Source organism: Danio rerio, chromosome 4 (assembly GCF_052040795.2).
Source record: "Danio rerio strain M-AB ecotype USA chromosome 4, GRCz13ab, whole genome shotgun sequence".
Taxonomy (NCBI): Eukaryota; Metazoa; Chordata; class Actinopteri; order Cypriniformes; family Danionidae; genus Danio; species Danio rerio.
Genome location: NC_141024.2, coordinates 37076067 through 37100231, shown reverse-complemented (window position 1 = coordinate 37100231; position 24165 = coordinate 37076067). Strand labels below are relative to the sequence as shown.

The 24165-nt window shown below is 46.8% G+C and overlaps 1 protein-coding gene, 1 long non-coding RNA gene and 24 other non-coding genes across 26 annotated transcripts in view; 8 read left to right on the top strand and 18 right to left on the bottom strand.

The window, feature by feature from the left end:
- Window positions 1-24165, top strand: part of LOC148680292 (uncharacterized) — a 790608-nt gene that overhangs the window by 186740 nt on the left and 579703 nt on the right. The gene's annotated exons all lie outside the window — the stretch shown is intronic.
- The window catches only part of LOC141381693 (uncharacterized), an 835171-nt gene that overhangs the window by 601045 nt on the left and 209961 nt on the right, over window positions 1-24165 (top strand). The gene's annotated exons all lie outside the window — the stretch shown is intronic.
- On the top strand, window positions 484-566 carry trnal-cag (transfer RNA leucine (anticodon CAG)). The gene has a single exon. It is a non-coding gene; the product is annotated as a tRNA-Leu (tRNA).
- trnav-cac (transfer RNA valine (anticodon CAC)) lies at window positions 1643-1715 on the bottom strand. The gene has a single exon. It is a non-coding gene; the product is annotated as a tRNA-Val (tRNA).
- On the bottom strand, window positions 1820-1892 carry trnav-aac (transfer RNA valine (anticodon AAC)). The gene has a single exon. It is a non-coding gene; the product is annotated as a tRNA-Val (tRNA).
- trnal-cag (transfer RNA leucine (anticodon CAG)) lies at window positions 3224-3306 on the top strand. Its single transcript has one exon. It is a non-coding gene; the product is annotated as a tRNA-Leu (tRNA).
- On the bottom strand, window positions 4383-4455 carry trnav-cac (transfer RNA valine (anticodon CAC)). Its single transcript has one exon. It is a non-coding gene; the product is annotated as a tRNA-Val (tRNA).
- On the bottom strand, window positions 4560-4632 carry trnav-aac (transfer RNA valine (anticodon AAC)). The gene has a single exon. It is a non-coding gene; the product is annotated as a tRNA-Val (tRNA).
- On the top strand, window positions 5964-6046 carry trnal-cag (transfer RNA leucine (anticodon CAG)). The gene has a single exon. It is a non-coding gene; the product is annotated as a tRNA-Leu (tRNA).
- On the bottom strand, window positions 7123-7195 carry trnav-cac (transfer RNA valine (anticodon CAC)). Its single transcript has one exon. It is a non-coding gene; the product is annotated as a tRNA-Val (tRNA).
- Window positions 7300-7372, bottom strand: trnav-aac (transfer RNA valine (anticodon AAC)). Its single transcript has one exon. It is a non-coding gene; the product is annotated as a tRNA-Val (tRNA).
- Window positions 8704-8786, top strand: trnal-cag (transfer RNA leucine (anticodon CAG)). Its single transcript has one exon. It is a non-coding gene; the product is annotated as a tRNA-Leu (tRNA).
- trnav-cac (transfer RNA valine (anticodon CAC)) lies at window positions 9863-9935 on the bottom strand. Its single transcript has one exon. It is a non-coding gene; the product is annotated as a tRNA-Val (tRNA).
- trnav-aac (transfer RNA valine (anticodon AAC)) lies at window positions 10040-10112 on the bottom strand. Its single transcript has one exon. It is a non-coding gene; the product is annotated as a tRNA-Val (tRNA).
- trnal-cag (transfer RNA leucine (anticodon CAG)) lies at window positions 11444-11526 on the top strand. Its single transcript has one exon. It is a non-coding gene; the product is annotated as a tRNA-Leu (tRNA).
- trnav-cac (transfer RNA valine (anticodon CAC)) lies at window positions 12603-12675 on the bottom strand. Its single transcript has one exon. It is a non-coding gene; the product is annotated as a tRNA-Val (tRNA).
- trnav-aac (transfer RNA valine (anticodon AAC)) lies at window positions 12780-12852 on the bottom strand. The gene has a single exon. It is a non-coding gene; the product is annotated as a tRNA-Val (tRNA).
- trnal-cag (transfer RNA leucine (anticodon CAG)) lies at window positions 14184-14266 on the top strand. Its single transcript has one exon. It is a non-coding gene; the product is annotated as a tRNA-Leu (tRNA).
- On the bottom strand, window positions 15343-15415 carry trnav-cac (transfer RNA valine (anticodon CAC)). The gene has a single exon. It is a non-coding gene; the product is annotated as a tRNA-Val (tRNA).
- On the bottom strand, window positions 15520-15592 carry trnav-aac (transfer RNA valine (anticodon AAC)). Its single transcript has one exon. It is a non-coding gene; the product is annotated as a tRNA-Val (tRNA).
- trnav-cac (transfer RNA valine (anticodon CAC)) lies at window positions 18083-18155 on the bottom strand. Its single transcript has one exon. It is a non-coding gene; the product is annotated as a tRNA-Val (tRNA).
- trnav-aac (transfer RNA valine (anticodon AAC)) lies at window positions 18260-18332 on the bottom strand. The gene has a single exon. It is a non-coding gene; the product is annotated as a tRNA-Val (tRNA).
- On the bottom strand, window positions 20823-20895 carry trnav-cac (transfer RNA valine (anticodon CAC)). Its single transcript has one exon. It is a non-coding gene; the product is annotated as a tRNA-Val (tRNA).
- Window positions 21000-21072, bottom strand: trnav-aac (transfer RNA valine (anticodon AAC)). Its single transcript has one exon. It is a non-coding gene; the product is annotated as a tRNA-Val (tRNA).
- Window positions 23562-23634, bottom strand: trnav-cac (transfer RNA valine (anticodon CAC)). Its single transcript has one exon. It is a non-coding gene; the product is annotated as a tRNA-Val (tRNA).
- Window positions 23739-23811, bottom strand: trnav-aac (transfer RNA valine (anticodon AAC)). Its single transcript has one exon. It is a non-coding gene; the product is annotated as a tRNA-Val (tRNA).

The following is a 24165-nucleotide window of genomic DNA, read 5'->3' as shown; positions in this document are numbered from 1 at the left end:
TCTCCGTCTATTATCCAGCCCATTTTCTTTATCCTTTCTTGCAAGTCCCTCCATTTCCATGTCGTTGCCGGGGAATCTGTCCATGATTAAAAATAAAACACACTACATACCCACCCTTCAGTCAGCAAAATGCTGCTGTTAGGTGTTTTTTAAAGACAAAAAGAAAACAAACAAACAAAAACACTCAAGGTCAATAAACAAAAAGGTAGACAAACAAAATGGGGAGAGCCTTTCTCTCCTTACTGCTGCCAACTCATTTCCTGTTTGCTCTATAGCCCCCTCAGGGTGGTGTGGCCGTAAGCAATGACAGCTGTCAAGTGTTGGCTATTGAAACTAGGCGCAGCCCCAGGAGGCGAGCACAGATTAGCTGCCTGCAGCGCCAATGAGCTGGACAGCCGGAGCTGGGCAAGCTGTGAAGCACCAGATTCCATGTCACGGTACTGCGGTGTGGCTCCCAGGAGACAGCTCCTGCCAAGCTTGCATGTCAGGATGGCCGAGCGGTCTAAGGCGCTGCGTTCAGGTCGCAGTCTCCCCTGGAGGCGTGGGTTCGAATCCCACTTCTGACAAACCGAGCCTGCGGCAGTGCGCTCAGGCTGAATTCTTTAACTCTCTGCCACCATGTCCGAATGATACAGTAACACTGACAAAGTGCCGCATCACGCGGGCTTTAATGCAAGTGCACTGAAAGGGGATCAAAAGAATTGTCCTGGGATGGTGTTGCTTTTTAAGGTTTGCAGGGCATTTTTTTCGTCAAATCCTCGTACAACGTCAAGTCATGACATTTGACAGATCCATGCCCTTGTATCGTGGATCATCCAGTGAGCAGAGAGCCAATTGAGAATGTGCGTAAAAGCAAATCTGAATGTTTCCGCCCAGTTGCTAACAGGAGACCCTCCGCTTGTAAAGCCATCGTGATAACCACAGGAGCCTCCGGTTAGGGTGAGAGCACTGTCTTGTGGTGCCAGCGCAGAGAGACGGAAAGTCACTTTCCACAATGTTTTCATTCAATGTTCTACGCTGGTGGAATCACCTTCCCATTCCCACTCGGATTACGGATACACCGGTGTCCTTCAAACGACAGCTAACACCCATCTCTTCAGAGTACACCCGAACCCCGGTGAATATCCCTCTCTCTAAAGAAAACGAAACTCCTACTCCAGCACTAAATTCTCTGAGCACAAACAAATTACTTGGAATAAATAGCCCTTTTTCGTATGCATTGCCTCGTCTTGTTGAATACCTCCACTATTGTATGTCGCTTTGGACAAAAGTGTCCGCTAATTGTATGCTTCCGCCCAGTTTCGAACAGGAGACCTTTAGCGTGTAATGCAAACATGATAAACACTACACTACGGAAACCAATAGGCCAGTGCTGCTTCAAGTATTTATAGTCTTTTTTTATAGAGCTGTCTTGTACGGTCTGCACCGTGAAGGGCCAGCAAACGCACTGGCCACCTGCTCATGCACAACACAAAGCTAAAAGAAATCAGATTCTACGCAAGTTTGCGACACAGCGAGGGGCGGTAAACACTGAGCTGAATTCAAACTTCTAGCCTCACACTGCTCTGCAGAAAGAATGTTTTCAGTGAACGTCAGTACTCAACAGAAGCCTGATTTGACAATTGTCATAAAAGCCAGAGGTTGTTTCCGCCCAGTTTCGAACTGGGGACCTTTCGCGTGTGAGGCGAACGTGATAACCACTACACTACGGAAACCTTCAGGCAGATCGAGCTGATAACCCTTTTTGATTGGGTGCCTGTCGACGATCACTGCTGGTGCGGCAGTGGATGCTATTATTTTCTCGCCAAAAGAAGAGCACTGTTTCTGCTCGGTTTCGAACCGAGGACCTTTCGCGTGTTAGGCGAACGTGATGACCACTACACTACAGAAACCCCACAAGTGCTTTCACCAGCGAAGTTAGGCCTGCAAGGATAAAACAAGGCGTACGCGTTGGTCAATCGAGCGGACAAAGCCAACTCGGCGTCACAAGCTCCCTGCAGGTATTAGGGCCAATTTACAATCCGGGCCCGACACAGCTGTACAGGTCCTTGCGAAATGTCCCCTTTCGTCACATTTGAAGCACCTGAATTCTGGGCGTTCCTTCATCACATTTTCTGAGCTCATGCATAGTCGACAGGTTTTTACCTGATTGGTGTGCATGACTCTAAAGTGCTGTGGCGCTTCCGCCGTCTCGATTTTGGTACTGTATGGTAAGGAGACCATCTCTTCCGGAAATCTGTTTTTTACAAACCTTGTTCCATCTTCTATGTTTGTGCCAGGATACAATCTTCTTTTAATTTTAGATATGGGGAAAACTCCCCATCTCTCTAGCTTGCTTAACATTTCTTCATTTGCTAGGTAAACAGGCAGATGCTTGAACGAAACAACATAGTCTCTGTTTTGTAACCTCCGTACTTAAGATTTCACTCCTTTAACTGTCAATCCATTGTCTATTAAAATTTCGGTGTCATCTTCAGTCTCCATTGTTACTTCATACTCCCTTTGTTTGTTTGGGTCTCACCGCCAGCATTCTTCCTTCTCCAATCAGCTCCGTGACTGCTTTGGTTATATCAAATCTTCTTGCATCTTTTACATTTTCTACTTCTACAGTTACTGTTGCTTCCTTTGTGCATACTCTTCTTTGTACCTCTTGCTTATCCTTACCTTTCTCACCTCTTCGTTGGCCGGGCTCTTCATTTTATTTATCTCTTTGTCTGTTGTCAAGTCCATTTTCTTTCCCTCTCCGTCTATTATCCAGCCCATTTTCTTTATCCTTTCTTGCAAGTCCCTCCATTTCCATGTCGTTGCCGGGGAATCTGTCCATGATTAAAAATAAAACACACTACATACCCACCCTTCAGTCAGTAAAATGCTGCTGTTAGGTGGTTTTTAAAGACAAAAAGAAAACAAACAAACAAAAACACTCAAGGTCAATAAACAAAAAGGTAGACAAACAAAATGGGGAGAGCCTTTCTCTCCTTACTGCTGCCAACTCACTTCCTGTTTGCTCTATAGCCCCCTCAGGGTGGTGTGGCCGTAAGCAATGACAGCTGTCAAGTGTTGGCTATTGAAACTAGGCGCAGCCCCAGGAGGCGAGCACAGATTAGCTGCCTGCAGCGCCAATGAGCTGGACAGCCGGAGCTGGGCAAGCTGTGAAGCACCAGATTCCATGTCACGGTACTGCGGTGTGGCTCCCAGGAGACAGCCCGTGCCAAGCTTGCATGTCAGGATGGCCGAGCGGTCTAAGGCGCTGCGTTCAGGTCGCAGTCTCCCCTGGAGGCGTGGGTTCGAATCCCACTTCTGACAAACCGAGCCTGCGGCAGTGCGCTCAGGCTGAATTCTTTAACTCTCTGCCCCCATGTCCGAATGATACAGTAACACTGACAAAGTGCCGCATCACGCGGGCTTTAATGCAAGTGCACTGAAAGGGGATCAAAAGAATTGTCCTGGGATGGTGTTGCTTTTTAAGGTTTGCAGGGCATTTTTTTCGTCAAATCCTCGTACAACGTCAAGTCATGACATTTGACAGATCCATGCCCTTGTATCGTGGATCATCCAGTGAGCAGAGAGCCAATTGAGAATGTGCGTAAAAGCAAATCTGAATGTTTCCGCCCAGTTGCTAACAGGAGACCCTCCGCTTGTAAAGCCATCGTGATAACCACAGGAGCCTCCGGTTAGGGTGAGAGCACTGTCTTGTGGTGCCAGCGCAGAGAGACGGAAAGTCACTTTCCACAATGTTTTCATTCAATGTTCTACGCTGGTGGAATCACCTTCCCATTCCCACTCGGATTACGGATACACCGGTGTCCTTCAAACGACAGCTAACACCCATCTCTTCAGAGTACACCCGAACCCCGGTGAATATCCCTCTCTCTAAAGAAAACGAAACTCCTACTCCAGCACTAAATTCTCTGAGCACAAACAAATTACTTGGAATAAATAGCCCTTTTTCGTATGCATTGCCTCGTCTTGTTGAATACCTCCACTATTGTATGTCGCTTTGGACAAAAGTGTCCGCTAATTGTATGCTTCCGCCCAGTTTCGAACAGGAGACCTTTAGCGTGTAATGCAAACATGATAAACACTACACTACGGAAACCAATAGGCCAGTGCTGCTTCAAGTATTTATAGTCTTTTTTTATAGAGCTGTCTTGTACGGTCTGCACCGTGAAGGGCCAGCAAACGCACTGGCCACCTGCTCATGCACAACACAAAGCTAAAAGAAATCAGATTCTACGCAAGTTTGCGACACCGCGAGGGGCGGTAAACACTGAGCTGAATTCAAACTTCTAGCCTCACACCGCTCTGCAGAAAGAATGTTTTCAGTGAACGTCAGTACTCAACAGAAGCCTGATTTGACAATTGTCATAAAAGCCAGAGGTTGTTTCCGCCCAGTTTCGAACTGGGGACCTTTCGCGTGTGAGGCGAACGTGATAACCACTACACTACGGAAACCTTCAGGCAGATCGAGCTGATAACCCTTTTTGATTGGGTGCCTGTCGACGATCACTGCTGGTGCGGCAGTGGATGCTATTATTTTCTCGCCAAAAGAAGAGCACTGTTTCTGCTCGGTTTCGAACCGAGGACCTTTCGCGTGTTAGGCGAACGTGATGACCACTACACTACAGAAACCCCACAAGTGCTTTCACCAGCGAAGTTAGGCCTGCAAGGATAAAACAAGGCGTACGCGTTGGTCAATCGAGCGGACAAAGCCAACTCGGCGTGACAAGCTCCCTGCAGGTATTAGGGCCAATTTACAATCCGGGCCCGACACAGCTGTACAGGTCCTTGCGAAATGTCCCCTTTCGTCACATTTGAAGCACCTGAATTCTGGGCGTTCCTTCATCACATTTTCTGAGCTCATGCATAGTCGACAGGTTTTTACCTGATTGGTGTGCATGACTCTAAAGTGCTGTGGCGCTTCCGCCGTCTCGATTTTGGTACTGTATGGTAAGGAGACCATCTCTTCCGGAAATCTGTTTTTTACAAACCTTGTTCCATCTTCTATGTTTGTGCCAGGATACAATCTTCTTTTAATTTTAGATATGGGGAAAACTCCCCATCTCTCTAGCTTGCTTAACATTTCTTCATTTGCTAGGTAAACAGGCAGATGCTTGAACGAAACAACATAGTCTCTGTTTTGTAACCTCCGTACTTCAGATTTCACTCCTTTAATTGTCAATCCATTGTCTATTAAAATTTCGGTGTCAGCTTCAGTCTCCATTGTTACTTCATACTCCCTTTGTTTGTTTGGGTCTCACCGCCAGCATTCTTCCTTCTCCAATCAGCTCCGTGACTGCTTTGGTTATATCAAATCTTCTTGCATCTTTTACATTTTCTACTTCTACAGTTACTGTTGCTTCCTTTGTGCATACTCTTCTTTGTACCTCTTGCTTATCCTTACCTTTCTCACCTCTTCGTTGGCCGTGCTCTTCATTTTATTTATCTCTTTGTCTGTTGTCAAGTCCATTTTCTTTACCTCTCCGTCTATTATCCAGCCCATTTTCTTTATCCTTTCTTGCAAGTCCCTCCATTTCCATGTCGTTGCCGGGGAATCTGTCCATGATTAAAAATAAAACACACTACATAACCACCCTTCAGTCAGCAAAATGCTGCTGTTAGGTGGTTTTTAAAGACAAAAAGAAAACAAACAAACAAAAACACTCAAGGTCAATAAACAAAAAGGTAGACAAACAAAATGGGGAGAGCCTTTCTCTCCTTACTGCTGCCAACTCACTTCCTGTTTGCTCTATAGCCCCCTCAGGGTGGTGTGGCCGTAAGCAATGACAGCTGTCAAGTGTTGGCTATTGAAACTAGGCGCAGCCCCAGGAGGCGAGCACAGATTAGCTGCCTGCAGCGCCAATGAGCTGGACAGCCGGAGCTGGGCAAGCTGTGAAGCACCAGATTCCATGTCACGGTACTGCGGTGTGGCTCCCAGGAGACAGCTCCTGCCAAGCTTGCATGTCAGGATGGCCGAGCGGTCTAAGGCGCTGCGTTCAGGTCGCAGTCTCCCCTGGAGGCGTGGGTTCGAATCCCACTTCTGACAAACCGAGCCTGCGGCAGTGCGCTCAGGCTGAATTCTTTAACTCTCTGCCACCATGTCCGAATGATACAGTAACACTGACAAAGTGCCGCATCACGCGGGCTTTAATGCAAGTGCACTGAAAGGGGATCAAAAGAATTGTCCTGGGATGGTGTTGCTTTTTAAGGTTTGCAGGGCATTTTTTTCGTCAAATCCTCGTACAACGTCAAGTCATGACATTTGACAGATCCATGCCCTTGTATCGTGGATCATCCAGTGAGCAGAGAGCCAATTGAGAATGTGCGTAAAAGCAAATCTGAATGTTTCCGCCCAGTTGCTAACAGGAGACCCTCCGCTTGTAAAGCCATCGTGATAACCACAGGAGCCTCCGGTTAGGGTGAGAGCACTGTCTTGTGGTGCCAGCGCAGAGAGACGGAAAGTCACTTTCCACAATGTTTTTATTCAATGTTCTACGCTGGTGGAATCACCTTCCCATTCCCACTCGGATTACGGATACACCGGTGTCCTTCAAACGACAGCTAACACCCATCTCTTCAGAGTACACCCGAACCCCGGTGAATATCCCTCTCTCTAAAGAAAACGAAACTCCTACTCCAGCACTAAATTCTCTGAGCACAAACAAATTACTTGGAATAAATAGCCCTTTTTCGTATGCATTGCCTCGTCTTGTTGAATACCTCCACTATTGTATGTCGCTTTGGACAAAAGTGTCCGCTAATTGTATGCTTCCGCCCAGTTTCGAACAGGAGACCTTTAGCGTGTAATGCAAACATGATAAACACTACACTACGGAAACCAATAGGCCAGTGCTGCTTCAAGTATTTATAGTCTTTTTTTATAGAGCTGTCTTGTACGGTCTGCACCGTGAAGGGCCAGCAAACGCACTGGCCACCTGCTCATGCACAACACAAAGCTAAAAGAAATCAGATTCTACGCAAGTTTGCGACACCGCGAGGGGCGGTAAACACTGAGCTGAATTCAAACTTCTAGCCTCACACCGCTCTGCAGAAAGAATGTTTTCAGTGAACGTCAGTACTCAACAGAAGCCTGATTTGACAATTGTCATAAAAGCCAGAGGTTGTTTCCGCCCAGTTTCGAACTGGGGACCTTTCGCGTGTGAGGCGAACGTGATAACCACTACACTACGGAAACCTTCAGGCAGATCGAGCTGATAACCCTTTTTGATTGGGTGCCTGTCGACGATCACTGCTGGTGCGGCAGTGGATGCTATTATTTTCTCGCCAAAAGAAGAGCACTGTTTCTGCTCGGTTTCGAACCGAGGACCTTTCGCGTGTTAGGCGAACGTGATGACCACTACACTACAGAAACCCCACAAGTGCTTTCACCAGCGAAGTTAGGCCTGCAAGGATAAAACAAGGCGTACGCGTTGGTCAATCGAGCGGACAAAGCCAACTCGGCGTGACAAGCTCCCTGCAGGTATTAGGGCCAATTTACAATCCGGGCCCGACACAGCTGTACAGGTCCTTGCGAAATGTCCCCTTTCGTCACATTTGAAGCACCTGAATTCTGGGCGTTCCTTCATCACATTTTCTGAGCTCATGCATAGTCGACAGGTTTTTACCTGATTGGTGTGCATGACTCTAAAGTGCTGTGGCGCTTCCGCCGTCTCGATTTTGGTACTGTATGGTAAGGAGACCATCTCTTCCGGAAATCTGTTTTTTACAAACCTTGTTCCATCTTCTATGTTTGTGCCAGGATACAATCTTCTTTTAATTTTAGATATGGGGAAAACTCCCCATCTCTCTAGCTTGCTTAACATTTCTTCATTTGCTAGGTAAACAGGCAGATGCTTGAACGAAACAACATAGTCTCTGTTTTGTAACCTCCGTACTTCAGATTTCACTCCTTTAATTGTCAATCCATTGTCTATTAAAATTTCGGTGTCAGCTTCAGTCTCCATTGTTACTTCATACTCCCTTTGTTTGTTTGGGTCTCACCGCCAGCATTCTTCCTTCTCCAATCAGCTCCGTGACTGCTTTGGTTATATCAAATCTTCTTGCATCTTTTACATTTTCTACTTCTACAGTTACTGTTGCTTCCTTTGTGCATACTCTTCTTTGTACCTCTTGCTTATCCTTACCTTTCTCACCTCTTCGTTGGCCGTGCTCTTCATTTTATTTATCTCTTTGTCTGTTGTCAAGTCCATTTTCTTTACCTCTCCATCTATTATCCAGCCCATTTTCTTTATCCTTTCTTGCAAGTCCCTCCATTTCCATGTCGTTGCCGGGGAATCTGTCCATGATTAAAAATAAAACACACTACATAACCACCCTTCAGTCAGCAAAATGCTGCTGTTAGGTGGTTTTTAAAGACAAAAAGAAAACAAACAAACAAAAACACTCAAGGTCAATAAACAAAAAGGTAGACAAACAAAATGGGGAGAGCCTTTCTCTCCTTACTGCTGCCAACTCACTTCCTGTTTGCTCTATAGCCCCCTCAGGGTGGTGTGGCCGTAAGCAATGACAGCTGTCAAGTGTTGGCTATTGAAACTAGGCGCAGCCCCAGGAGGCGAGCACAGATTAGCTGCCTGCAGCGCCAATGAGCTGGACAGCCGGAGCTGGGCAAGCTGTGAAGCACCAGATTCCATGTCACGGTACTGCGGTGTGGCTCCCAGGAGACAGCTCCTGCCAAGCTTGCATGTCAGGATGGCCGAGCGGTCTAAGGCGCTGCGTTCAGGTCGCAGTCTCCCCTGGAGGCGTGGGTTCGAATCCCACTTCTGACAAACCGAGCCTGCGGCAGTGCGCTCAGGCTGAATTCTTTAACTCTCTGCCACCATGTCCGAATGATACAGTAACACTGACAAAGTGCCGCATCACGCGGGCTTTAATGCAAGTGCACTGAAAGGGGATCAAAAGAATTGTCCTGGGATGGTGTTGCTTTTTAAGGTTTGCAGGGCATTTTTTTCGTCAAATCCTCGTACAACGTCAAGTCATGACATTTGACAGATCCATGCCCTTGTATCGTGGATCATCCAGTGAGCAGAGAGCCAATTGAGAATGTGCGTAAAAGCAAATCTGAATGTTTCCGCCCAGTTGCTAACAGGAGACCCTCCGCTTGTAAAGCCATCGTGATAACCACAGGAGCCTCCGGTTAGGGTGAGAGCACTGTCTTGTGGTGCCAGCGCAGAGAGACGGAAAGTCACTTTCCACAATGTTTTTATTCAATGTTCTACGCTGGTGGAATCACCTTCCCATTCCCACTCGGATTACGGATACACCGGTGTCCTTCAAACGACAGCTAACACCCATCTCTTCAGAGTACACCCGAACCCCGGTGAATATCCCTCTCTCTAAAGAAAACGAAACTCCTACTCCAGCACTAAATTCTCTGAGCACAAACAAATTACTTGGAATAAATAGCCCTTTTTCGTATGCATTGCCTCGTCTTGTTGAATACCTCCACTATTGTATGTCGCTTTGGACAAAAGTGTCCGCTAATTGTATGCTTCCGCCCAGTTTCGAACAGGAGACCTTTAGCGTGTAATGCAAACATGATAAACACTACACTACGGAAACCAATAGGCCAGTGCTGCTTCAAGTATTTATAGTCTTTTTTTATAGAGCTGTCTTGTACGGTCTGCACCGTGAAGGGCCAGCAAACGCACTGGCCACCTGCTCATGCACAACACAAAGCTAAAAGAAATCAGATTCTACGCAAGTTTGCGACACCGCGAGGGGCGGTAAACACTGAGCTGAATTCAAACTTCTAGCCTCACACCGCTCTGCAGAAAGAATGTTTTCAGTGAACGTCAGTACTCAACAGAAGCCTGATTTGACAATTGTCATAAAAGCCAGAGGTTGTTTCCGCCCAGTTTCGAACTGGGGACCTTTCGCGTGTGAGGCGAACGTGATAACCACTACACTACGGAAACCTTCAGGCAGATCGAGCTGATAACCCTTTTTGATTGGGTGCCTGTCGACGATCACTGCTGGTGCGGCAGTGGATGCTATTATTTTCTCGCCAAAAGAAGAGCACTGTTTCTGCTCGGTTTCGAACCGAGGACCTTTCGCGTGTTAGGCGAACGTGATGACCACTACACTACAGAAACCCCACAAGTGCTTTCACCAGCGAAGTTAGGCCTGCAAGGATAAAACAAGGCGTACGCGTTGGTCAATCGAGCGGACAAAGCCAACTCGGCGTGACAAGCTCCCTGCAGGTATTAGGGCCAATTTACAATCCGGGCCCGACACAGCTGTACAGGTCCTTGCGAAATGTCCCCTTTCGTCACATTTGAAGCACCTGAATTCTGGGCGTTCCTTCATCACATTTTCTGAGCTCATGCATAGTCGACAGGTTTTTACCTGATTGGTGTGCATGACTCTAAAGTGCTGTGGCGCTTCCGCCGTCTCGATTTTGGTACTGTATGGTAAGGAGACCATCTCTTCCGGAAATCTGTTTTTTACAAACCTTGTTCCATCTTCTATGTTTGTGCCAGGATACAATCTTCTTTTAATTTTAGATATGGGGAAAACTCCCCATCTCTCTAGCTTGCTTAACATTTCTTCATTTGCTAGGTAAACAGGCAGATGCTTGAACGAAACAACATAGTCTCTGTTTTGTAACCTCCGTACTTCAGATTTCACTCCTTTAATTGTCAATCCATTGTCTATTAAAATTTCGGTGTCAGCTTCAGTCTCCATTGTTACTTCATACTCCCTTTGTTTGTTTGGGTCTCACCGCCAGCATTCTTCCTTCTCCAATCAGCTCCGTGACTGCTTTGGTTATATCAAATCTTCTTGCATCTTTTACATTTTCTACTTCTACAGTTACTGTTGCTTCCTTTGTGCATACTCTTCTTTGTACCTCTTGCTTATCCTTACCTTTCTCACCTCTTCGTTGGCCGTGCTCTTCATTTTATTTATCTCTTTGTCTGTTGTCAAGTCCATTTTCTTTACCTCTCCGTCTATTATCCAGCCCATTTTCTTTATCCTTTCTTGCAAGTCCCTCCATTTCCATGTCGTTGCCGGGGAATCTGTCCATGATTAAAAATAAAACACACTACATAACCACCCTTCAGTCAGCAAAATGCTGCTGTTAGGTGGTTTTTAAAGACAAAAAGAAAACAAACAAACAAAAACACTCAAGGTCAATAAACAAAAAGGTAGACAAACAAAATGGGGAGAGCCTTTCTCTCCTTACTGCTGCCAACTCACTTCCTGTTTGCTCTATAGCCCCCTCAGGGTGGTGTGGCCGTAAGCAATGACAGCTGTCAAGTGTTGGCTATTGAAACTAGGCGCAGCCCCAGGAGGCGAGCACAGATTAGCTGCCTGCAGCGCCAATGAGCTGGACAGCCGGAGCTGGGCAAGCTGTGAAGCACCAGATTCCATGTCACGGTACTGCGGTGTGGCTCCCAGGAGACAGCTCCTGCCAAGCTTGCATGTCAGGATGGCCGAGCGGTCTAAGGCGCTGCGTTCAGGTCGCAGTCTCCCCTGGAGGCGTGGGTTCGAATCCCACTTCTGACAAACCGAGCCTGCGGCAGTGCGCTCAGGCTGAATTCTTTAACTCTCTGCCACCATGTCCGAATGATACAGTAACACTGACAAAGTGCCGCATCACGCGGGCTTTAATGCAAGTGCACTGAAAGGGGATCAAAAGAATTGTCCTGGGATGGTGTTGCTTTTTAAGGTTTGCAGGGCATTTTTTTCGTCAAATCCTCGTACAACGTCAAGTCATGACATTTGACAGATCCATGCCCTTGTATCGTGGATCATCCAGTGAGCAGAGAGCCAATTGAGAATGTGCGTAAAAGCAAATCTGAATGTTTCCGCCCAGTTGCTAACAGGAGACCCTCCGCTTGTAAAGCCATCGTGATAACCACAGGAGCCTCCGGTTAGGGTGAGAGCACTGTCTTGTGGTGCCAGCGCAGAGAGACGGAAAGTCACTTTCCACAATGTTTTTATTCAATGTTCTACGCTGGTGGAATCACCTTCCCATTCCCACTCGGATTACGGATACACCGGTGTCCTTCAAACGACAGCTAACACCCATCTCTTCAGAGTACACCCGAACCCCGGTGAATATCCCTCTCTCTAAAGAAAACGAAACTCCTACTCCAGCACTAAATTCTCTGAGCACAAACAAATTACTTGGAATAAATAGCCCTTTTTCGTATGCATTGCCTCGTCTTGTTGAATACCTCCACTATTGTATGTCGCTTTGGACAAAAGTGTCCGCTAATTGTATGCTTCCGCCCAGTTTCGAACAGGAGACCTTTAGCGTGTAATGCAAACATGATAAACACTACACTACGGAAACCAATAGGCCAGTGCTGCTTCAAGTATTTATAGTCTTTTTTTATAGAGCTGTCTTGTACGGTCTGCACCGTGAAGGGCCAGCAAACGCACTGGCCACCTGCTCATGCACAACACAAAGCTAAAAGAAATCAGATTCTACGCAAGTTTGCGACACCGCGAGGGGCGGTAAACACTGAGCTGAATTCAAACTTCTAGCCTCACACCGCTCTGCAGAAAGAATGTTTTCAGTGAACGTCAGTACTCAACAGAAGCCTGATTTGACAATTGTCATAAAAGCCAGAGGTTGTTTCCGCCCAGTTTCGAACTGGGGACCTTTCGCGTGTGAGGCGAACGTGATAACCACTACACTACGGAAACCTTCAGGCAGATCGAGCTGATAACCCTTTTTGATTGGGTGCCTGTCGACGATCACTGCTGGTGCGGCAGTGGATGCTATTATTTTCTCGCCAAAAGAAGAGCACTGTTTCTGCTCGGTTTCGAACCGAGGACCTTTCGCGTGTTAGGCGAACGTGATGACCACTACACTACAGAAACCCCACAAGTGCTTTCACCAGCGAAGTTAGGCCTGCAAGGATAAAACAAGGCGTACGCGTTGGTCAATCGAGCGGACAAAGCCAACTCGGCGTGACAAGCTCCCTGCAGGTATTAGGGCCAATTTACAATCCGGGCCCGACACAGCTGTACAGGTCCTTGCGAAATGTCCCCTTTCGTCACATTTGAAGCACCTGAATTCTGGGCGTTCCTTCATCACATTTTCTGAGCTCATGCATAGTCGACAGGTTTTTACCTGATTGGTGTGCATGACTCTAAAGTGCTGTGGCGCTTCCGCCGTCTCGATTTTGGTACTGTATGGTAAGGAGACCATCTCTTCCGGAAATCTGTTTTTTACAAACCTTGTTCCATCTTCTATGTTTGTGCCAGGATACAATCTTCTTTTAATTTTAGATATGGGGAAAACTCCCCATCTCTCTAGCTTGCTTAACATTTCTTCATTTGCTAGGTAAACAGGCAGATGCTTGAACGAAACAACATAGTCTCTGTTTTGTAACCTCCGTACTTCAGATTTCACTCCTTTAATTGTCAATCCATTGTCTATTAAAATTTCGGTGTCAGCTTCAGTCTCCATTGTTACTTCATACTCCCTTTGTTTGTTTGGGTCTCACCGCCAGCATTCTTCCTTCTCCAATCAGCTCCGTGACTGCTTTGGTTATATCAAATCTTCTTGCATCTTTTACATTTTCTACTTCTACAGTTACTGTTGCTTCCTTTGTGCATACTCTTCTTTGTACCTCTTGCTTATCCTTACCTTTCTCACCTCTTCGTTGGCCGTGCTCTTCATTTTATTTATCTCTTTGTCTGTTGTCAAGTCCATTTTCTTTACCTCTCCGTCTATTATCCAGCCCATTTTCTTTATCCTTTCTTGCAAGTCCCTCCATTTCCATGTCGTTGCCGGGGAATCTGTCCATGATTAAAAATAAAACACACTACATAACCACCCTTCAGTCAGCAAAATGCTGCTGTTAGGTGGTTTTTAAAGACAAAAAGAAAACAAACAAACAAAAACACTCAAGGTCAATAAACAAAAAGGTAGACAAACAAAATGGGGAGAGCCTTTCTCTCCTTACTGCTGCCAACTCACTTCCTGTTTGCTCTATAGCCCCCTCAGGGTGGTGTGGCCGTAAGCAATGACAGCTGTCAAGTGTTGGCTATTGAAACTAGGCGCAGCCCCAGGAGGCGAGCACAGATTAGCTGCCTGCAGCGCCAATGAGCTGGACAGCCGGAGCTGGGCAAGCTGTGAAGCACCAGATTCCATGTCACGGTACTGCGGTGTGGCTCCCAGGAGACAGCTCCTGCCAAGCTTGCATGTCAGGATGGCCGAGCGGTCTAAGGCGCTGCGTTCAGGTCGCAGTCTCCCCTGGAGGCGTGGGTTCGAATCCCACTTCTGACAAACCGAGCCTGCGGCAGTGCGCTCAGGCTGAATTCTTTAACTCTCTGCCACCATGTCCGAATGATACAGTAACACTGACAAAGTGCCGCATCACGCGGGCTTTAATGCAAGTGCACTGAAAGGGGATCAAAAGAATTGTCCTGGGATGGTGTTGCTTTTTAAGGTTTGCAGGGCATTTTTTTCGTCAAATCCTCGTACAACGTCAAGTCATGACATTTGACAGATCCATGCCCTTGTATCGTGGATCATCCAGTGAGCAGAGAGCCAATTGAGAATGTGCGTAAAATCAAATCTGAATGTTTCCGCCCAGTTGCTAACAGGAGACCCTCCGCTTGTAAAGCCATCGTGATAACCACAGGAGCCTCCGGTTAGGGTGAGAGCACTGTCTTGTGGTGCCAGCGCAGAGAGACGGAAAGTCACTTTCCACAATGTTTTTATTCAATGTTCTACGCTGGTGGAATCACCTTCCCATTCCCACTCGGATTACGGATACACCGGTGTCCTTCAAACGACAGCTAACACCCATCTCTTCAGAGTACACCCGAACCCCGGTGAATATCCCTCTCTCTAAAGAAAACGAAACTCCTACTCCAGCACTAAATTCTCTGAGCACAAACAAATTACTTGGAATAAATAGCCCTTTTTCGTATGCATTGCCTCGTCTTGTTGAATACCTCCACTATTGTATGTCGCTTTGGACAAAAGTGTCCGCTAATTGTATGCTTCCGCCCAGTTTCGAACAGGAGACCTTTAGCGTGTAATGCAAACATGATAAACACTACACTACGGAAACCAATAGGCCAGTGCTGCTTCAAGTATTTATAGTCTTTTTTTATAGAGCTGTCTTGTACGGTCTGCACCGTGAAGGGCCAGCAAACGCACTGGCCACCTGCTCATGCACAACACAAAGCTAAAAGAAATCAGATTCTACGCAAGTTTGCGACACCGCGAGGGGCGGTAAACACTGAGCTGAATTCAAACTTCTAGCCTCACACCGCTCTGCAGAAAGAATGTTTTCAGTGAACGTCAGTACTCAACAGAAGCCTGATTTGACAATTGTCATAAAAGCCAGAGGTTGTTTCCGCCCAGTTTCGAACTGGGGACCTTTCGCGTGTGAGGCGAACGTGATAACCACTACACTACGGAAACCTTCAGGCAGATCGAGCTGATAACCCTTTTTGATTGGGTGCCTGTCGACGATCACTGCTGGTGCGGCAGTGGATGCTATTATTTTCTCGCCAAAAGAAGAGCACTGTTTCTGCTCGGTTTCGAACCGAGGACCTTTCGCGTGTTAGGCGAACGTGATGACCACTACACTACAGAAACCCCACAAGTGCTTTCACCAGCGAAGTTAGGCCTGCAAGGATAAAACAAGGCGTACGCGTTGGTCAATCGAGCGGACAAAGCCAACTCGGCGTGACAAGCTCCCTGCAGGTATTAGGGCCAATTTACAATCCGGGCCCGACACAGCTGTACAGGTCCTTGCGAAATGTCCCCTTTCGTCACATTTGAAGCACCTGAATTCTGGGCGTTCCTTCATCACATTTTCTGAGCTCATGCATAGTCGACAGGTTTTTACCTGATTGGTGTGCATGACTCTAAAGTGCTGTGGCGCTTCCGCCGTCTCGATTTTGGTACTGTATGGTAAGGAGACCATCTCTTCCGGAAATCTGTTTTTTACAAACCTTGTTCCATCTTCTATGTTTGTGCCAGGATACAATCTTCTTTTAATTTTAGATATGGGGAAAACTCCCCATCTCTCTAGCTTGCTTAACATTTCTTCATTTGCTAGGTAAACAGGCAGATGCTTGAACGAAACAACATAGTCTCTGTTTTGTAACCTCCGTACTTCAGATTTCACTCCTTTAATTGTCAATCCATTGTCTATTAAAATTTCGGTGTCAGCTTCAGTCTCCATTGTTACTTCATACTCCCTTTGTTTGTTTGGGTCTCACCGCCAGCATTCTTCCTTCTCCAATCAGCTCCGTGACTGCTTTGGTTATATCAAATCTTCTTGCATCTTTTACATTTTCTACTTCTACAGTTACTGTTGCTTCCTTTGTGCATACTCTTCTTTGTACCTCTTGCTTATCCTTACCTTTCTCACCTCTTCGTTGGCCGGGCTCTTCATTTTATTTATCTCTTTGTCTGTTGTCAAGTCCATTTTCTTTACCTCTCCGTCTATTATCCAGCCCATTTTCTTTATCCTTTCTTGCAAGTCCCTCCATTTCCATGTCGTTGCCGGGGAATCTGTCCATGATTAAAAATAAAACACACTACATAACCACCCTTCAGTCAGCAAAATGCTGCTGTTAGGTGGTTTTTAAAGACAAAAAGAAAACAAACAAACAAAAACACTCAAGGTCAATAAACAAAAAGGTAGACAAACAAAATGGGGAGAGCCTTTCTCTCCTTACTGCTGCCAACTCACTTCCTGTTTGCTCTATAGCCCCCTCAGGGTGGTGTGGCCGTAAGCAATGACAGCTGTCAAGTGTTGGCTATTGAAACTAGGCGCAGCCCCAGGAGGCGAGCACAGATTAGCTGCCTGCAGCGCCAATGAGCTGGACAGCCGGAGCTGGGCAAGCTGTGAAGCACCAGATTCCATGTCACGGTACTGCGGTGTGGCTCCCAGGAGACAGCTCCTGCCAAGCTTGCATGTCAGGAAGGCCGAGCGGTCTAAGGCGCTGCGTTCAGGTCGCAGTCTCCCCTGGAGGCGTTGGTTCGAATCCCACTTCTGACAAACCGAGCCTGCGGCAGTGCGCTCAGGCTGAATTCTTTAACTCTCTGCCACCATGTCCGAATGATACAGTAACACTGACAAAGTGCCGCATCACGCGGGCTTTAATGCAAGTGCACTGAAAGGGGATCAAAAGAATTGTCCTGGGATGGTGTTGCTTTTTAAGGTTTGCAGGGCATTTTTTTCGTCAAATCCTCGTACAACGTCAAGTCATGACATTTGACAGATCCATGCCCTTGTATCGTGGATCATCCAGTGAGCAGAGAGCCAATTGAGAATGTGCGTAAAAGCAAATCTGAATGTTTCCGCCCAGTTGCTAACAGGAGACCCTCCGCTTGTAAAGCCATCGTGATAACCACAGGAGCCTCCGGTTAGGGTGAGAGCACTGTCTTGTGGTGCCAGCGCAGAGAGACGGAAAGTCACTTTCCACAATGTTTTCATTCAATGTTCTACGCTGGTGGAATCACCTTCCCATTCCCACTCGGATTACGGATACACCGGTGTCCTTCAAACGACAGCTAACACCCATCTCTTCAGAGTACACCCGAACCCCGGTGAATATCCCTCTCTCTAAAGAAAACGAAACTCCTACTCCAGCACTAAATTCTCTGAGCACAAACAAATTACTTGGAATAAATAGCCCTTTTTCGTATGCATTGCCTCGTCTTGTTGAATACCTCCACTATTGTATGTCGCTTTGGACAAAAGTGTCCGCTAATTGTATGCTTCCGCCCAGTTTCGAACAGGAGACCTTTAGCGTGTAATGCAAACATGATAAACACTACACTACGGAAACCAATAGGCCAGTGCTGCTTCAAGTATTTATAGTCTTTTTTTATAGAGCTGTCTTGTACGGTCTGCACCGTGAAGGGCCAGCAAACGCACTGGCCACCTGCTCATGCACAACACAAAGCTAAAAGAAATCAGATTCTACGCAAGTTTGCGACACCGCGAGGGGCGGTAAACACTGAGCTGAATTCAAACTTCTAGCCTCACACCGCTCTGCAGAAAGAATGTTTTCAGTGAACGTCAGTACTCAACAGAAGCCTGATTTGACAATTGTCATAAAAGCCAGAGGTTGTTTCCGCCCAGTTTCGAACTGGGGACCTTTCGCGTGTGAGGCGAACGTGATAACCACTACACTACGGAAACCTTCAGGCAGATCGAGCTGATAACCCTTTTTGATTGGGTGCCTGTCGACGATCACTGCTGGTGCGGCAGTGGATGCTATTATTTTCTCGCCAAAAGAATAGCACTGTTTCTGCTCGGTTTCGAACCGAGGACCTTTCGCGTGTTAGGCGAACGTGATGACCACTACACTACAGAAACCCCACAAGTGCTTTCACCAGCGAAGTTAGGCCTGCAAGGATAAAACAAGGCGTACGCGTTGGTCAATCGAGCGGACAAAGCCAACTCGGCGTCACAAGCTCCCTGCAGGTATTAGGGCCAATTTACAATCCGGGCCCGACACAGCTGTACAGGTCCTTGCGAAATGTCCCCTTTCGTCACATTTGAAGCACCTGAATTCTGGGCGTTCCTTCATCACATTTTCTGAGCTCATGCATAGTCGACAGGTTTTTACCTGATTGGTGTGCATGACTCTAAAGTGCTGTGGCGCTTCCGCCGTCTCGATTTTGGTACTGTATGGTAAGGAGACCATCTCTTCCGGAAATCTGTTTTTTACAAACCTTGTTCCATCTTCTATGTTTGTGCCAGGATACAATCTTCTTTTAATTTTAGATATGGGGAAAACTCCCCATCTCTCTAGCTTGCTTAACATTTCTTCATTTGCTAGGTAAACAGGCAGATGCTTGAACGAAACAACATAGTCTCTGTTTTGTAACCTCCGTACTTCAGATTTCACTCCTTTAATTGTCAATCCATTGTCTATTAAAATTTCGGTGTCAGCTTCAGTCTCCATTGTTACTTCATACTCCCTTTGTTTGTTTGGGTCTCACCGCCAGCATTCTTCCTTCTCCAATCAGCTCCGTGACTGCTTTGGTTATATCAAATCTTCTTGCATCTTTTACATTTTCTACTTCTACAGTTACTGTTGCTTCCTTTGTGCATACTCTTCTTTGTACCTCTTGCTTATCCTTACCTTTCTCACCTCTTCGTTGGCCGGGCTCTTCATTTTATTTATCTCTTTGTCTGTTGTCAAGTCCATTTTCTTTACCTCTCCGTCTATTATCCAGCCCATTTTCTTTATCCTTTCTTGCAAGTCCCTCCATTTCCATGTCGTTGCCGGGGAATCTGTCCATGATTAAAAATAAAACACACTACATAACCACCCTTCAGTCAGCAAAATGCTGCTGTTAGGTGGTTTTTAAAGACAAAAAGAAAACAAACAAACAAAAACACTCAAGGTCAATAAACAAAAAGGTAGACAAACAAAATGGGGAGAGCCTTTCTCTCCTTACTGCTGCCAACTCACTTCCTGTTTGCTCTATAGCCCCCTCAGGGTGGTGTACCCGTAAGCAATGACAGCTGTCAAGTGTTGGCTATTGAAACTAGGCGCAGCCCCAGGAGGCGAGCACAGATTAGCTGCCTGCAGCGCCAATGAGCTGGACAGCCGGAGCTGGGCAAGCTGTGAAGCACCAGATTCCATGTCACGGTACTGCGGTGTGGCTCCCAGGAGACAGCTCCTGCCAAGCTTGCATGTCAGGAAGGCCGAGCGGTCTAAGGCGCTGCGTTCAGGTCGCAGTCTCCCCTGGAGGCGTTGGTTCGAATCCCACTTCTGACAAACCGAGCCTGCGGCAGTGCGCTCAGGCTGAATTCTTTAACTCTCTGCCACCATGTCCGAATGATACAGTAACACTGACAAAGTGCCGCATCACGCGGGCTTTAATGCAAGTGCACTGAAAGGGGATCAAAAGAATTGTCCTGGGATGGTGTTGCTTTTTAAGGTTTGCAGGGCATTTTTTTCGTCAAATCCTCGTACAACGTCAAGTCATGACATTTGACAGATCCATGCCCTTGTATCGTGGATCATCCAGTGAGCAGAGAGCCAATTGAGAATGTGCGTAAAAGCAAATCTGAATGTTTCCGCCCAGTTGCTAACAGGAGACCCTCCGCTTGTAAAGCCATCGTGATAACCACAGGAGCCTCCGGTTAGGGTGAGAGCACTGTCTTGTGGTGCCAGCGCAGAGAGACGGAAAGTCACTTTCCACAATGTTTTCATTCAATGTTCTACGCTGGTGGAATCACCTTCCCATTCCCACTCGGATTACGGATACACCGGTGTCCTTCAAACGACAGCTAACACCCATCTCTTCAGAGTACACCCGAACCCCGGTGAATATCCCTCTCTCTAAAGAAAACGAAACTCCTACTCCAGCACTAAATTCTCTGAGCACAAACAAATTACTTGGAATAAATAGCCCTTTTTCGTATGCATTGCCTCGTCTTGTTGAATACCTCCACTATTGTATGTCGCTTTGGACAAAAGTGTCCGCTAATTGTATGCTTCCGCCCAGTTTCGAACAGGAGACCTTTAGCGTGTAATGCAAACATGATAAACACTACACTACGGAAACCAATAGGCCAGTGCTGCTTCAAGTATTTATAGTCTTTTTTTATAGAGCTGTCTTGTACGGTCTGCACCGTGAAGGGCCAGCAAACGCACTGGCCACCTGCTCATGCACAACACAAAGCTAAAAGAAATCAGATTCTACGCAAGTTTGCGACACCGCGAGGGGCGGTAAACACTGAGCTGAATTCAAACTTCTAGCCTCACACCGCTCTGCAGAAAGAATGTTTTCAGTGAACGTCAGTACTCAACAGAAGCCTGATTTGACAATTGTCATAAAAGCCAGAGGTTGTTTCCGCCCAGTTTCGAACTGGGGACCTTTCGCGTGTGAGGCGAACGTGATAACCACTACACTACGGAAACCTTCAGGCAGATCGAGCTGATAACCCTTTTTGATTGGGTGCCTGTCGACGATCACTGCTGGTGCGGCAGTGGATGCTATTATTTTCTCGCCAAAAGAAGAGCACTGTTTCTGCTCGGTTTCGAACCGAGGACCTTTCGCGTGTTAGGCGAACGTGATGACCACTACACTACAGAAACCCCACAAGTGCTTTCACCAGCGAAGTTAGGCCTGCAAGGATAAAACAAGGCGTACGCGTTGGTCAATCGAGCGGACAAAGCCAACTCGGCGTCACAAGCTCCCTGCAGGTATTAGGGCCAATTTACAATCCGGGCCCGACACAGCTGTACAGGTCCTTGCGAAATGTCCCCTTTCGTCACATTTGAAGCACCTGAATTCTGGGCGTTCCTTCATCACATTTTCTGAGCTCATGCATAGTCGACAGGTTTTTACCTGATTGGTGTGCATGACTCTAAAGTGCTGTGGCGCTTCCGCCGTCTCGATTTTGGTACTGTATGGTAAGGAGACCATCTCTTCCGGAAATCTGTTTTTTACAAACCTTGTTCCATCTTCTATGTTTGTGCCAGGATACAATCTTCTTTTAATTTTAGATATGGGGAAAACTCCCCATCTCTCTAGCTTGCTTAACATTTCTTCATTTGCTAGGTAAACAGGCAGATGCTTGAACGAAACAACATAGTCTCTGTTTTGTAACCTCCGTACTTCAGATTTCACTCCTTTAATTGTCAATCCATTGTCTATTAAAATTTCGGTGTCAGCTTCAGTCTCCATTGTTACTTCATACTCCCTTTGTTTGTTTGGGTCTCACCGCCAGCATTCTTCCTTCTCCAATCAGCTCCGTGACTGCTTTGGTTATATCAAATCTTCTTGCATCTTTTACATTTTCTACTTCTACAGTTACTGTTGCTTCCTTTGTGCATACTCTTCTTTGTACCTCTTGCTTATCCTTACCTTTCTCACCTCTTCGTTGGCCGGGCTCTTCATTTTATTTATCTCTTTGTCTGTTGTCAAGTCCATTTTCTTTACCTCTCCGTCTATTATCCAGCCCATTTTCTTTATCCTTTCTTGCAAGTCCCTCCATTTCCATGTCGTTGCCGGGGAATCTGTCCATGATTAAAAATAAAACACACTACATAACCACCCTTCAGTCAGCAAAATGCTGCTGTTAGGTGGTTTTTAAAGACAAAAAGAAAACAAACAAACAAAAACACTCAAGGTCAATAAACAAAAAGGTAGACAAACAAAATGGGGAGAGCCTTTCTCTCCTTACTGCTGCCAACTCACTTCCTGTTTGCTCTATAGCCCCCTCAGGGTGGTGTGGCCGTAAGCAATGACAGCTGTCAAGTGTTGGCTATTGAAACTAGGCGCAGCCCCAGGAGGCGAGCACAGATTAGCTGCCTGCAGCGCCAATGAGCTGGACAGCCGGAGCTGGGCAAGCTGTGAAGCACCAGATTCCATGTCACGGTACTGCGGTGTGGCTCCCAGGAGACAGCTCCTGCCAAGCTTGCATGTCAGGAAGGCCGAGCGGTCTAAGGCGCTGCGTTCAGGTCGCAGTCTCCCCTGGAGGCGTTGGTTCGAATCCCACTTCTGACAAACCGAGCCTGCGGCAGTGCGCTCAGGCTGAATTCTTTAACTCTCTGCCCCATGTCCGAATGATACAGTAACACTGACAAAGTGCCGCATCACGCGGGCTTTAATGCAAGTGCACTGAAAGGGGATCAAAAGAATTGTCCTGGGATGGTGTTGCTTTTTAAGGTTTGCAGGGCATTTTTTTCGTCAAATCCTCGTACAACGTCAAGTCATGACATTTGACAGATCCATGCCCTTGTATCGTGGATCATCCAGTGAGCAGAGAGCCAATTGAGAATGTGCGTAAAAGCAAATCTGAATGTTTCCGCCCAGTTGCTAACAGGAGACCCTCCGCTTGTAAAGCCATCGTGATAACCACAGGAGCCTCCGGTTAGGGTGAGAGCACTGTCTTGTGGTGCCAGAGCAGAGAGACGGAAAGTCACTTTCCACAATGTTTTCATTCAATGTTCTACGCTGGTGGAATCACCTTCCCATTCCCACTCGGATTACGGATACACCGGTGTCCTTCAAACGACAGCTAACACCCATCTCTTCAGAGTACACCCGAACCCCGGTGAATATCCCTCTCTCTAAAGAAAACGAAACTCCTACTCCAGCACTAAATTCTCTGAGCACAAACAAATTACTTGGAATAAATAGCCCTTTTTCGTATGCATTGCCTCGTCTTGTTGAATACCTCCACTATTGTATGTCGCTTTGGACAAAAGTGTCCGCTAATTGTATGCTTCCGCCCAGTTTCGAACAGGAGACCTTTAGCGTGTAATGCAAACATGATAAACACTACACTACGGAAACCAATAGGCCAGTGCTGCTTCAAGTATTTATAGTCTTTTTTTATAGAGCTGTCTTGTACGGTCTGCACCGTGAAGGGCCAGCAAACGCACTGGCCACCTGCTCATGCACAACACAAAGCTAAAAGAAATCAGATTCTACGCAAGTTTGCGACACCGCGAGGGGCGGTAAACACTGAGCTGAATTCAAACTTCTAGCCTCACACCGCTCTGCAGAAAGAATGTTTTCAGTGAACGTCAGTACTCAACAGAAGCCTGATTTGACAATTGTCATAAAAGCCAGAGGTTGTTTCCGCCCAGTTTCGAACTGGGGACCTTTCGCGTGTGAGGCGAACGTGATAACCACTACACTACGGAAACTTTCAGGCAGATCGAGCTGATAACCCTTTTTGATTGGGTGCCTGTCGACGATCACTGCTGGTGCGGCAGTGGATGCTATTATTTTCTCGCCAAAAGAAGAGCACTGTTTCTGCTCGGTTTCGAACCGAGGACCTTTCGCGTGTTAGGCGAACGTGATGACCACTACACTACAGAAACCCCACAAGTGCTTTCACCAGCGAAGTTAGGCCTGCAAGGATAAAACAAGGCGTACGCGTTGGTCAATCGAGCGGACAAAGCCAACTCGGCGTCACAAGCTCCCTGCAGGTATTAGGGCCAATTTACAATCCGGGCCCGACACAGCTGTACAGGTCCTTGCGAAATGTCCCCTTTCGTCACATTTGAAGCACCTGAATTCTGGGCGTTCCTTCATCACATTTTCTGAGCTCATGCATAGTCGACAGGTTTTTACCTGATTGGTGTGCATGACTCTAAAGTGCTGTGGCGCTTCCGCCGTCTCGATTTTGGTACTGTATGGTAAGGAGACCATCTCTTCCGGAAATCTGTTTTTTA